We start from the raw sequence: 12,913 nt of genomic DNA on the forward strand, positions 1-12,913 counted from the left end.
AAAGTTCAAAACAGAGAAAGTGAAAGAGTGTAAATAAGTCACTATTGGGTGTAAGAAATCAAAATACTGATTGTTCTAAACACTTCCATTGGATAGATAGAAATGTTTAAGAACTATTACCCAAAATAAAGTGGGGCACTCTGCACATTCTGCGTTCTGCAGTGGGGGCAGTTGCTGGGCTGTCTGGCTGCTGTTTTCTTCTTCTTCTCTTCTGGCTGAAGATAACACACTGACCTTGGCAGCTAAGTTAACAACTTTCTGCTTAACTAACTCTGCTTTTCTGTCCAGGGGGGTCTGGGGGGAAGCTCCTGGGAGGGAGGCCCCTTTGGGAAGAGTCCCCTTTTAGGAGGAAGCAAAGGGAGATTGGTTGTGATTTTCTGTTGATTGTATATATATTTGTAAATGTTGTGAATTGTGTATATTTGTACATATTCATTGCATTTCATCGTAGATTGTAGATTCTGCTTTGTAAATACAGCTTTCATTTGCTTCCAGACTGGGCTAGCCTGGTTACTGGGGGGGGGGGGGGGAAGGGGGGGGGGGCGGAATTTCAGCTCACACTGACACATAAAGAAAACATGTAAGTAAAAGATAATCTCTCTGATCTACTCACGAAAATTTATTTGACCATTTTTCACAAATGATGCATTGCCAATGCAGACTAATGTAGAGCTTTCTCAAAAATCATTAAATGAATCTTGAGATTGGACAATGGTTACAAATTATTTGATCCCTTCTATAATCAATTCACAATCCTGTGTCTGCATTTGTCATATCTTTTCTGGCTTTGTAGAACATCCTGAAGATTGCAGTGCCTGTACTGTCATTTTGTGTATGTGTGTTCAACATTCCAGTTAAAGTGCAGTGAAGAATAGGTATCAGGGTCAATATATCTGTCTAAAAAGTATTCTAAGTTTAATGCTTTGCTTTATTCCCAGATTTGTGGATAGTACAATTACTTAATTTATAGCTCAGTCTTAAAAGATCAGGGTGGGAGGAAGTAATTTGAATGATTGAAATGCTGCTTTAAGTGATTATGTACCTCTTGAGAAATCATTATCTTCCACAGTAAACACCTACATAAATTTTCACTGCAAGAACTCTAAAAATTCTGTGCTGAAATTCCTGTGACTACTCATGCAATATCCAGAACAGAAGTTTCCAGAACACTGTACAATATGAATGATACAAAAATCAACAACAATTTTTCTTCTATAAATTGAGTATTTGTTTCTTGGTAATTTTGTTCCTAGTGCTATTTGTATGACATCAGTGCCTGGATTTCCCAGGTGAGACTGATAGGCATAAATTCTAACTTAGACTTGTGTACAGTCTAAGTGTGTCTTTATGGAAGTAGTGCAATAACAGAAAGGTCTAAATGATGTTATTATATATAGTTTAACACATTTATCCCCCAGTGTGCAAGCAGAGCATATGCCAACGGACTATCAGAATAAATATTTTCAGGCAATTTTATGATTCAGTGCTGTCAGGGTGGAGTTGTAGCAGAGAATATGTAAATTTACATAGAGGTAATCTTTCTAACTACAGCCAGGTCTTAAGACAGACTGCTTCCTTGAAAAGTTTTTGTTATGATCACTTACTCAAGGACTGTTTTAAATGCAAATTAAATAATTACAAGAATGTATGCATATTCCAAGTAGCAATCAGCACAGTAACAGGGGATGTACTTACTAAGTCCACCTTCTCTCACACATAGCCCTTCTCAGAACTGACATTTCATTTTATTAATCTTTGCCAAAACCCCCTCACTTTTATAAGGAGACCATTCAAGAAGGGAAGAATCATCCCAGGATGAGAATATTGGCTGGCTGGCTGGACAGGCAGTTCTAAGGCCCAATTCCCTTGTCTGTATCTGGGCTGCTATACCAGCGCAAAAGGTACCTGGAAAGCATACCTAACTCAAAAAAAGCTCACTGGAAAGGTGAGAAATGGATTAATATGCATGTAGTAGCCCCATCACAACTCCCCAAGTATAGTATTCATCTGGATTACTGTGGTACCCTGACTCACTCTGATGCAAAGAACAATCTTTTGGGCATTTCTAACCAAGAAAGGCCAAAAATAGGTTAGTCAGAGGCTGCACTAATTAACAGCAGAAGACAGAAATTGGGGAAATTCAAAGATCAGAAAAAATGTTTTCAAGCCCAAAAGTTACCTTCAACGTTTTTCTGGTTTTGTTGCAAGCAGAATTCCAGGGAGAATAGATAACTGGGTTCTGGATATTTTGAGGCATGCAATATGATATCAGGATGCATGCATAATGCATTGCTATGGTAATGGTTACCACAGTGGATATCTTTTATGGAAAAGTAAATTCTGTGTAAGTACATTTAGCTTACATAAGGAACTGCTACTTCTGTCAGAAGTGCCTTTTACTTATCCACAGTATCTGAGAACTTATTATAGTTTACATTTTGTGTAGCAAAGGTAGAAGTTTACAGAAGCAACACTTTATATAGAGGAAGATGCAAGCTATTACCCTGAGCTGAGCAGGGTAAGAAACAGTCTTGACTTTATTATGACTTACTATACTTAAAAAATCATTCACTATAGTATCTGGTAATGGCTAAGGTGTCAACAGTTGCAAGAAATTCCAGTAACAGATTGGAAAAGTGATGGTACTTCTAAAATGGAAATTCAAAAATTATTTGGGAAAGACACTTCTGGCATCTTTATTTGCTTTTATTTTCTTATCTTTCATTTTTCTTTACACTTCTTTCTACTGCTGACTATAGACATGGCTTATCTGTACCAGGTTCCAAACTGAGATGAGCATCTTCCTGTCAAATAAGCCAATGCTACTGGATAAATAGGCCTTGACATGACTGCTGTGATGCCAAAAGCCACAAGCTAACTGGTAACAATTGTAAGGTATGTCAATACTAATTTTTATTGTTGATGCATGTCATAAAAACATCAGATGGTAAAAAGCACAATAGTGCAGTCATCATTGGTTCATCAAAATCTAATCCCTCTGAACCTCATTTGGAATGAGACCTAATGTGAATAAATCCTTCTCCATATGCATATTTCCTGCTGTATTAGCTCCTAATTTACAAAATGTGTTTGTACTAAAAATACATGCAGAATTAGGGATGGAAACCTCACAGCAGTGATGTTGGCAATGACCTGGGCATGCCAAGTAGCAGATCCTTGAAGAAAGCCAGTTACAGTTTTGTCTCAGTAATTGCTGTCAAGAAATGGCTGGTTTTGCTTTTCTTGGTTCTTAATTGCACTGGCTGAATACATCCTCTCTAGCAGAATACTCTCTATGAAGAGGTGCATCATCCATGAGAATTTTCTTTTACAGAGTCTTCCTACATAAATTTCATCAGGAAAGCAGGACTTACTTTCTGTTGTCAATGACAGTCTGAATGATTCAAATGTCAAGGCAAACATGACCATTCATGTCTACATTTAGTCTGTATCTGGGTCTAAATTATAGCAAGTTTGGTAGGGGCAAGGAAGAATAGTAGTATCATTTAAGCTTATGAACCTACTTGCAGAATAAAGGGTATTCATCTGAACATACAAAACTGGTCTCTACAGAGTACAACCACTTTTGCCTTTCAAAAACACCACAGGGCATTGGCAGCACCTGAGGGTTGACTGGAATGCTGCTTTGCATTTCTACAGAGGAATTACTACATTAGTAGTGTAAAGATGATTACAGGTAAGAAATTTAATTTATCTCTGAAGACTGTCATGTCTGGATTTCAGTGATGATGTTTCCTGGCAATAGTTCAAAGCATTGCACTAGAAACTGCTATACTTCAGATTATCTGCACATTTGTTTAAATATTAAAAAAATAACAAGTCACAGCAACACGACAACCTTGCCTGATACAGCATGGACTTGCTGTATTTACTAGCAATTAAAAGTGTGGTTTCTGTAAAGTGCTAGCTGGTGCATTCTGATACATGTTCTAAAAGTATAGTGGCCCTCATTTCTGTCTTTGGATGGAGCCTCTGGTTACTCTGAATTGCCTGCTGAGTGGTTGGTTGATTTCATTCATCTTACAAATTAGTCACTAACAAAAAAATGAATGAAAAGTGGTGCATCTAAGACCCTTCTAATTTGGAGGACCTCCTTGTCAACATCTTACTGCCATTGCCAGCCTGGCCTGGCTTTTCACCCCATCAGGGAGAGGGAAAATTTAAACAAGGGGGATCCAACTCACTGTGAAGCTGTTTCCTTATCCTGTTGCATCACTGAATAAAGCACAGGACCTAACAGCTCCATGGATACCTTTTAGAAACAGCAAGTGCTGTCATGTTCAGTGTATCCTACTTCAGCCTAGTTCCCCATACTTGTATATCTGATCCTTTTAATTCTCATCCTCTTTTTTTTTCTTTTTTTTTTTTATCTCCATACATAAGCTGTTTCTTTTCCAGAATAAAGAGTTCCAGCCTGCTCACTTATTTGCCTTATGGAAACCATTCTGTGCCATGCATTTGATCATCATTGCCTTTCTCTGAACTTTTTCAGATCTAAGGTACTATTTTCAAGAACAGCATGCGGTGTTCAAGTGTGACACTATAGACTGGCATAACTATTTCCTGTTTTGTTCTTTTTTCCTTATCTACCAACTCTAAACATTTGCATTTTTGGATTGCTGCCATGCACTGAGTTGCTGTTTTTATTAAACTACCTATCTGCCATGATGCCAAACTTCCACTTCTGAGTAGTAACAAGCAGCTCAGAGCTAATCACTTTATTCATAAAGCCAAGAACACTTTAGCCTATGTACACAATTTAATCTTTTTCTACACTAAATTTACTCTGCCATTTTGTTACCCAGTTACTTGTTCTTAAGGCTCATCTACAGTTCCATGCATTCCATCTCACACTTCCTACACTGAATAAAAATGTATCCTTAACAAAATTTGCAACCTCATTGCTAAGATCTTCTTCCAATTGATTTTTTAATTTGTTAAGAATAAATCCCCTGCAGAATTCCACTGATGACTTCTCTCTGTATTATCACCGTGCTCACATGGTTTAAAGTTTGGGAGAGGACATGGTTAAGGTGCTGGGGAATGTGGTATTCAGCAAGAGTCTACGGGGTGTTAAAGAGCTGTGGTCCTTTATCTCAGACTTCACACATGCAAATCATTTGCAGTACTGTATTATGCTCTGTCTCTTGCAATGCAATCCTGCATACCAGCCAGAGCTAATCAACCTGATCTATGACTTCTGGTTCATCTGTGCCTGACACACTGGTCAGGAAGTGAGGGGATTATTTGTCATTTCCCAGCAGTGGAGGTCTGTGCATTTTCTGCCAAAATTCTGCATTCACTGAAATCCTCTAGAGTGGAAATTTTTCTATATGTGGTCTAGCTCCATGACCTTTGCCTCTTATTTGACTGATAAATTACATGGCCCCTTCATGCGATCAGATATGTGAAGACTCCCATGTAAGAAAGGATAAACTTCAGAAGTATCCCTTCTAGTAGAAAGTAGGATGCTATCAGTCTTTGCCAAAGGAATTCATCAGGGCATAGAAAGATTATTTTAGAGCAAAGGAATTTTAACAGTACACAGCCTTGTGACCCAATAAGATAGGACCTAATAGAGTTTAGTGAAGAAACTACAAAAAAAAGAGAAGTAGAAATTCAGTGAAAATATTGAGTTGATATATGCATGGAAAAAAGGAGCCATATATAATCTCTTGGAAGTGAGTATACCAGCAGCAGTTGGTAAACCAGATAAAACCCAAATGTTTAAATGGCTTATTGTTTTTCATTTGGTTCATAGGCTTGGTTTACCACTACAGTGCACTTAATTTTGTGGTTTGCATATGGATAGAGGGTATGAGTGTTTCCAAGTCAGCAAAGAATCATCTGCAAATTCTGGAAGTATGAAAATTACTGCCTCTGAATTGGGCTTGTACTTTTTACTGGGTTGTATTTGGATGCTCTTTGCAGTCTGCGGAGCAGAGACTCCAAAGAGTATTGTGTTTAGTACCTGCAATGAAAGAAAGGCAGTATTTGCCACTGTGTCTTTGAAACATCATAGTTAACATTTGTATTGGTTGATAAGGCCTACTAGGTGATATTAGCAAGTCCAACCAGGTATCCTCTCTGTTTCATTTATGCATGTGTCTGTCATGTATAGGAAAACTGGGCAAAGAAGTAATCGCTCCTAGATGTTATATTATTACAATTCTGAGTAATCATTCAGAGCAACGATTTCAGATAGGTAGCCAAGGAATTTTTAAACAACTGTGATATAATACCATCTAGTGGCCAAATTTAACAGGACTGAATCAGAGGCTGGTATGTTAAATTTTCAGTATTAACTGCCAAGTGCTACGTAGTTGCTGCTTGATATGATGAGGATGATGACTGATGATGATGGAGAAAGAATCCTTCTACTTTCAATAAATATGTAACTGACAGGATAACCTTGCAAATCGAAATATAACAAGGCTACTTATTGCCCTGGATTGTGCACACAGCTTCTTGGACGTGGCTTTTTTGAATCTGGTGATTTTGATTGAGTAGGATGGAAGATGTTTAAAATAATATCTTTGCAGTTTTATATCCAGCATGGCTTTTTTTGAGATTTTCTTTGTCAATTATTATTTCACTAAGTATTCACTTCAAAGAAAATACATTTTATCTCTAAAGTAAAAAGTTGAAGGGAGTTCTGAGCTATTACTTTACAAATAGTATGGAAAAGAAAGAGCCAATTTACTACATTCATTCAATAAGCCTGATACTGTAACACCTTCTCAATCATTCTGTCTTACAGTGAGTGTACTAATTTTGGGGTTTCTTTTGGGTTTTTATTTAAAAAAAATGTTGAAGTTATTTAGGCAGACCATAAACTTTTCAGTCTAACATAGAGTATAAATAATCTGATATTTATATGATGAAATTGTAAGAAGTTAAATAACTTACATTTCTAAGCATCAGATGGACATCTTACAGAAAATTCTTCTGTAAGTACTAGACTACAGTGCCTTGAGAGATAATTGAGTCTTTATCCTCAATAGTGCTGAGATTAAGGAATAATTTTTTTTAATAGTATTTCCTGTGCTCTTACCAAGTTTCTGAAGGAACAGAAAGCACATGGCAAAATGCCATAAACATTCTAATTCCTAGACTAAAATGAAGTTTAGAGGTGTCAAATGCCAATATACATGGCCATGCAAATAAATTGTAAAAATCTGTTTCTCTCTGCATGTCTTCCTGAATAAATGCTGTGTACGTAATTTGTACATGCTATTCTTTTTTATCTAATGTAAAGCAGTGACTGTCTCCCTTCCCACAGGATTTATAATTAGCAGTAAAGTTTTGTCACACTTAAGCTTTATTTTTTTCAGTGCATAATGTTGAATTTCAAATGTTGAAAACTGATTTTTTTAAAAGGTATAAAATAAAATTCCAATAGATTCAGAAAGGTATATTCTACAATAGAACTGAGCCATTCCAGAATTTTTAATGTAACTGGGAAATCCATAAAGCAGGCTTCAAATACAAATTAATTACATGCACTATAAAACATGTATACACATAAACATAACCCATTTACATGAAAATGGAAATGCTGTGTGCAAAAACCTCTTGTTCCCCGCAGTGTAAAAATAAATTACTTATGTTATAAACCCTGCAAATACAGTATCTGATTTTCACAGTTGGATATTACTTATTCTGATAACTTCTTTGACAGATGTGACAATCTTTTCTTAATATGGGGTAAGTAACATGTAAGTACATGTATGTACCATTGCTGTTACTGAGAGTTCTCAACCAATAAGAGAATAAAAACTGTTGCTGGAGGAGAAAACAAAAAATGAGAGGAAAATATTGAACTAGTTTCTTTTATGTCATCTGCATGATTTTTACAGGGCCAGCATCAAATCATCAGATGTCTAGTGATGCTTACAAGATATATTAAAGTAGTAAAAAAAAAAAAAAAAGACTGTTGAATGTGGTACTAATTACTTTGAGATCACATGGAGGCGATTAATGACCCAGCCTATAATTCCACCCACTTTTCTAACAGAGATTGTCTTTTTTGGAGAGGGTATTCTCAGATGTGAAAATAGAGCAGGGTACCCTTACTGGGGCCACCCTTAAATGCCAAATTGAGTGTGAATCCACAGGGCCAGGGTACTTTACTGACTGCTTATGTAATGGCTATGTTTGATTGACTCTCAAGTAATAGGATCATCTTATTGTTTAGAACTGTGGTGATTTTGCTCTTCCCAGATGTGTGAAGTAGCCACATGTACCATCTGTTCTGCAGTGATAAGACTCTGATAACTTGTATAAACTTAAATATAAAAACATATCTTTACAATTGCTCTGTAATTGTGTCACATCTGTTATTGTCTGTATTATGAAAGGACTCTAGCTCATCATGATGCTCCCACTAACCTTATCTATAATTTTGTCATTTATTTCAGAGGCAAGAAGTTCTTGTCGTTAAGAGTGTCTATGCATCTGACATTCTCTGTCACTGGAAAAAAATACTCTACAAATGACTGAGAATATTTACAAATATTGGGAAAAGAGAAATACAGTTATTTTCCATTTTCTCTTTACACTAATCTCTTCTTTTCTAACTATGGCTATGTATTACTAGCTATCTTTATGCATCCTGTAGTTGTGCACTCTTGTATTTATGGATGGTACATTTTATCTCTGGTTGCTTGCCACACTGATAGGGACCTTGCCATTGTGGTTTGTAATGTGTGAATGTATGCAAAATGCATGCAGGTGGCACATTTGCTTTGCTTCCAACTATACTGTATTATTCACAGTGGTGGTGTCATTTTCACAAGTTGTTAAAAGCACCTGAGACTCTTTTCACAAATACCACGTCGATTGTGTAAGATTTTCTTTCAAGTGCATGAGTGTGGCACTTAGAAAACTATCATAACTATCATGTTTATTTTTCTCTTGGATGGAGGAGATGAGAGTGAGGAGATAAAGGTGTGGAAAGATTGGCACTTTGTATAATCTGATATTAAGGTATATTTTTTCCCCGGGACATTGGTGTTGTTAAAGTAAATTGTGTGCTGTTGCACACCAGTTTGTCTTCTCATTGAATTCTGTTTCCAACAGAGCTGACTATTATCTTCTTGCTGTGTGACTTCTGTGGCTGTATCAATTGCCACACCTAACACTGATACACTCCAGGGAGAGTATAGCCCCAGCATCTTTTTTATTTCTTCCAGGGTATATACAGGACTGATACACCATATACTTTCTGATGAGGTGGAATGTATATAAAGATGTTGTAGTGAGACTACTACCTGACTCTGCAAATAGTGATACTGCCATGTTTTATGCTATCTGGTGGATTTTTTTTTTTAGAGCTATCAAATATTTCCAGCACAGACTGCCTTCAGGAAAGCTTTCCTATTTGTCTGCTACTTCCCTAATGATTTTTTTTTAGCTGCAGCAATTTTTTAATTGGTTTCATTGTGTAAGTGAAATGTCTTGTGATGTTACAGAACCAGTGCTATAGAATTAATCTATTTAGAGCCAAATGGCACGTAGATTATGAATGACTGCAAGTCTCCTGGAACTTTTGTGAACATAAATGGAGAAATAGTTTTGACTGGGATTTCACTAGTTGTGGGTATTGATCAGTCCATTTGTACAATTTGGTTTCATCTCTTATGGCCATAATTTTTTCAATCACTTCATAGACTTCACAGTGTTTTACTACAAGTTGCGTAATCTATCCCCAGCTGAGACTTAATGAAACTAACGTAGACATGCAGAGGTATTAAAGGCTTCATAATTTGCTGTTTATATGCTACTGACACATCAAAACAGCAGTACAGATTTTAAGTACTTCTAAAGTGTTTTTTCAGAATCTAAGTTTATGTCACAGCTGGACATATATAAATTAGCTACAATATTTTGTAACACCTAATGAGCTATTGAGAGCTCTAGTCTATTCTCAGATAGACTCCTTATTGAACAATGCAAAGCATAATTCTAAACACAATTGCTAGTGTCTGAAATGAATGCTATCTACATAGAATGCTATCTACATAGAATGCAGCATTTTAATACTTTACAAAGTTTGGGTTGTGGCTCTTTTTGGGTTCAAATCTCTGAAGCAAGGACTTAAATCCCAGTAACTCATCAGGCATCAAGTTAAATGTTCTTCTTAATAGGTCTTCACGAGTTTCTATTCCTCTTAAAATACATAAAAACAACAGGAAAAGTGATATTAACTGTCACATTCTGATAAAGTTTGAGTAAAATCTATTTCTGCTTACGTACTTAGTCCTTGAACACTGAGAACTAGCAGTGTCATCAATGCATTACATCAATACTGAATACTTGTAGAAAAGACTAGACATGACCCCCAGTGGTCATCAACATAAAAAAATGTTCATTATACAAAATAGAATCATACTTTAGAAATGACAATTAAAATCAGTCACAAATTTAAAACTTCTTAAAAGCATGAGTGGTGTACTTCACTTACATGAAACTAAATGACAGCAAATATTGTGATCATTAAAGACATCACAACACTGAAAATTTTAACCTGTATCTGTTGAATGACTGATCCAGTTGTTCCTCAGCAGAAGGGCTTCCTTCTTGGTCACTCATCTGAGAGGTTTCATGCAGCTCCATCTCTGATACAGCCCCCAGTTTTGTTTGCTTTGGTAACACTGGGAATCGTCTATGCATATGGTCTAGATAACAATAAAGAGAATTCTCTGATAACTGATACATGGTTCAAAATCACAAGCACATCACAAGTTTGATGTAATTGTCTGTGATGTTGCATTTGGGTAAGTGGCTGGTTTAGGTAAAGATAATTTCTTTTGAACTTTTCCAGATAAAGTTGTTTCTGAATTCATATTTCCAGTAGACTTGAGAGGTACAGGTCAGACAATTTATAGGAACTTTGGAAATAAGACTGAAATTCTCACTCTATATAAACTACTGCCTGGCCAATGAAGAACTGCTTTCTTACTGTGTCATACAAATATTTCTCCCACTGGAGACATTTGCTTTATACTATGAAGAGAATTTTAGAAGAGTTGAAGAATCAAGTCACTAGTGTCTTGAAGAATAAATACTGCTATGAAGACTGAATATTGCTATAAAGAATAAATACTGCTATAACACCTCTTAGATTACCAATGGTGTAATTCTTTGAAGTAATGACACAAAGGAGTTCAAATGGTGTTAAATCAGCTGCATGAAAGTGTACATCATTCACTGGCCACATTTCACTGGCAGTTTGCTAGCAGTCTGGAGACTGAGTGACCTTTTGGAACCATGCCACATTTCCAGTACCTGTCAAATGGTTCTTTCTGTAGGGCATGAAGACAACACATTAAAATACCCATATCTGTCAGCACTGCCAGGTCCAGAAAACAGAAATCAGCCCCAGCTGGACATGCAGTTGATCCATAATGGGGATTGATTCTATTCTGTGTGCTCAGTCAGCATGCCATAAAGAGTCTCTTTAACACGTACAGTAGACAGGATGGCACACAACTGCTATGGTAGCTGGGGTGTTGAAATCTCATAGCACAGGCTTAGCAACTTCTCGTCATGCATCTAGACAGTATCCCTTACATTTTGATTCCTTTGTCCTATCAATTAGTTTTAGAGTGGGGAAGGAAATTATTTTCATGGAAATAATAGACAATGCCCTTTTTCATCATACCTTTCTGTGTACCTCTGTAACAGGCTTTATCAAAACCAATCCGTAAATTGAAAATGCATGAAAAATCTATAACGCATAATCCATGTAATTGAATCTACAACATATGTATGTGTGAACTTCAACAAATTATGTGCATGACAATGTGAATATATAGCATGTTTATGTTTTCCTACTATGCAGTAAATTATTATTAGCAATAACAGATTCAAAAAGTAGCTTTGCACATTTGCTGTATGCTACTGGGGGAGGGGAAAGAGAAAGGAGTGTAATACTGGCTGAGCTAAAGCAGCCTGAGGCATTTTTCTGCCTACACAAGGCACAGACAGACAGAATAGATTGGGGACGCTGTTCCAGCAGTATCCTTTACTCTTTTGGAAATGTGCAGCATTGGCTTTCTCGTTTTTTTCTCTGTATCTACTATGACGTTGTCAGGGAGACGGAGTCCTTGACTTGCACCCAACTGCCGAAGGCTATCATCCTTTGTAACAGTGCTACTCCCCAAACCTTGTACCCACTGGAAGATTTACACCTACTCGCTGAAAGCCCCTGCATGAAATGTTTAGGTAGAATAGAATAAAAACCTCCCTGCACTATCTCTGCAATTAATTCAGAGGATGCATATTTCAAAAGACCTGTTTTTACAGTGTATTTATATTCCATTTTACTTATATTTTTATTCTTAAAAAAAAAAATACATAAATGAGTAAAGAGGCCATAAGTCACCTTTTCACAACATGGCTGTCCTTGAAGTACGTTCTGTGTTTATGAAAATCCACAAAAACATTAGTAAAGCCCCTTTAATTTTCTTGTAACTGCCATAAAACCTTACTGTAAATTGATCTTGAAAAGATGCATTAAGTGGGCATCTGTTCTTAAGTAAATTATCCTAAAATATCTGATGCCTTCTTGATCAATTAGATCTCTGTCAATTTTTAAAGTAATTAGGTTTTCAAGAGAGAACACAGACTATAGCTATTTAAAGGTAAAGATGGGCTTAGATTTTAATTTTTCTTATTTAATTTATTAAAATTATTACAGTACTTACTGTATGAAGGGTTTTAAGCTTGTTACTGAACAGATTGGTAACAGAAATTAATTAAATTCTAAAAGAACATTCTGTATATAACAGTTGAGTACAACCTGCAGTCATTGCAGAGAAAACTCTAACTGACTAGAAAGACTCAAATTTGGAATATAACAGACACAAAAAAATAAGAATAGGTCATT

Source organism: Indicator indicator, chromosome 16, assembly GCF_027791375.1.
Source record: "Indicator indicator isolate 239-I01 chromosome 16, UM_Iind_1.1, whole genome shotgun sequence".
Classification (NCBI taxonomy): Eukaryota; Metazoa; Chordata; class Aves; order Piciformes; family Indicatoridae; genus Indicator; species Indicator indicator.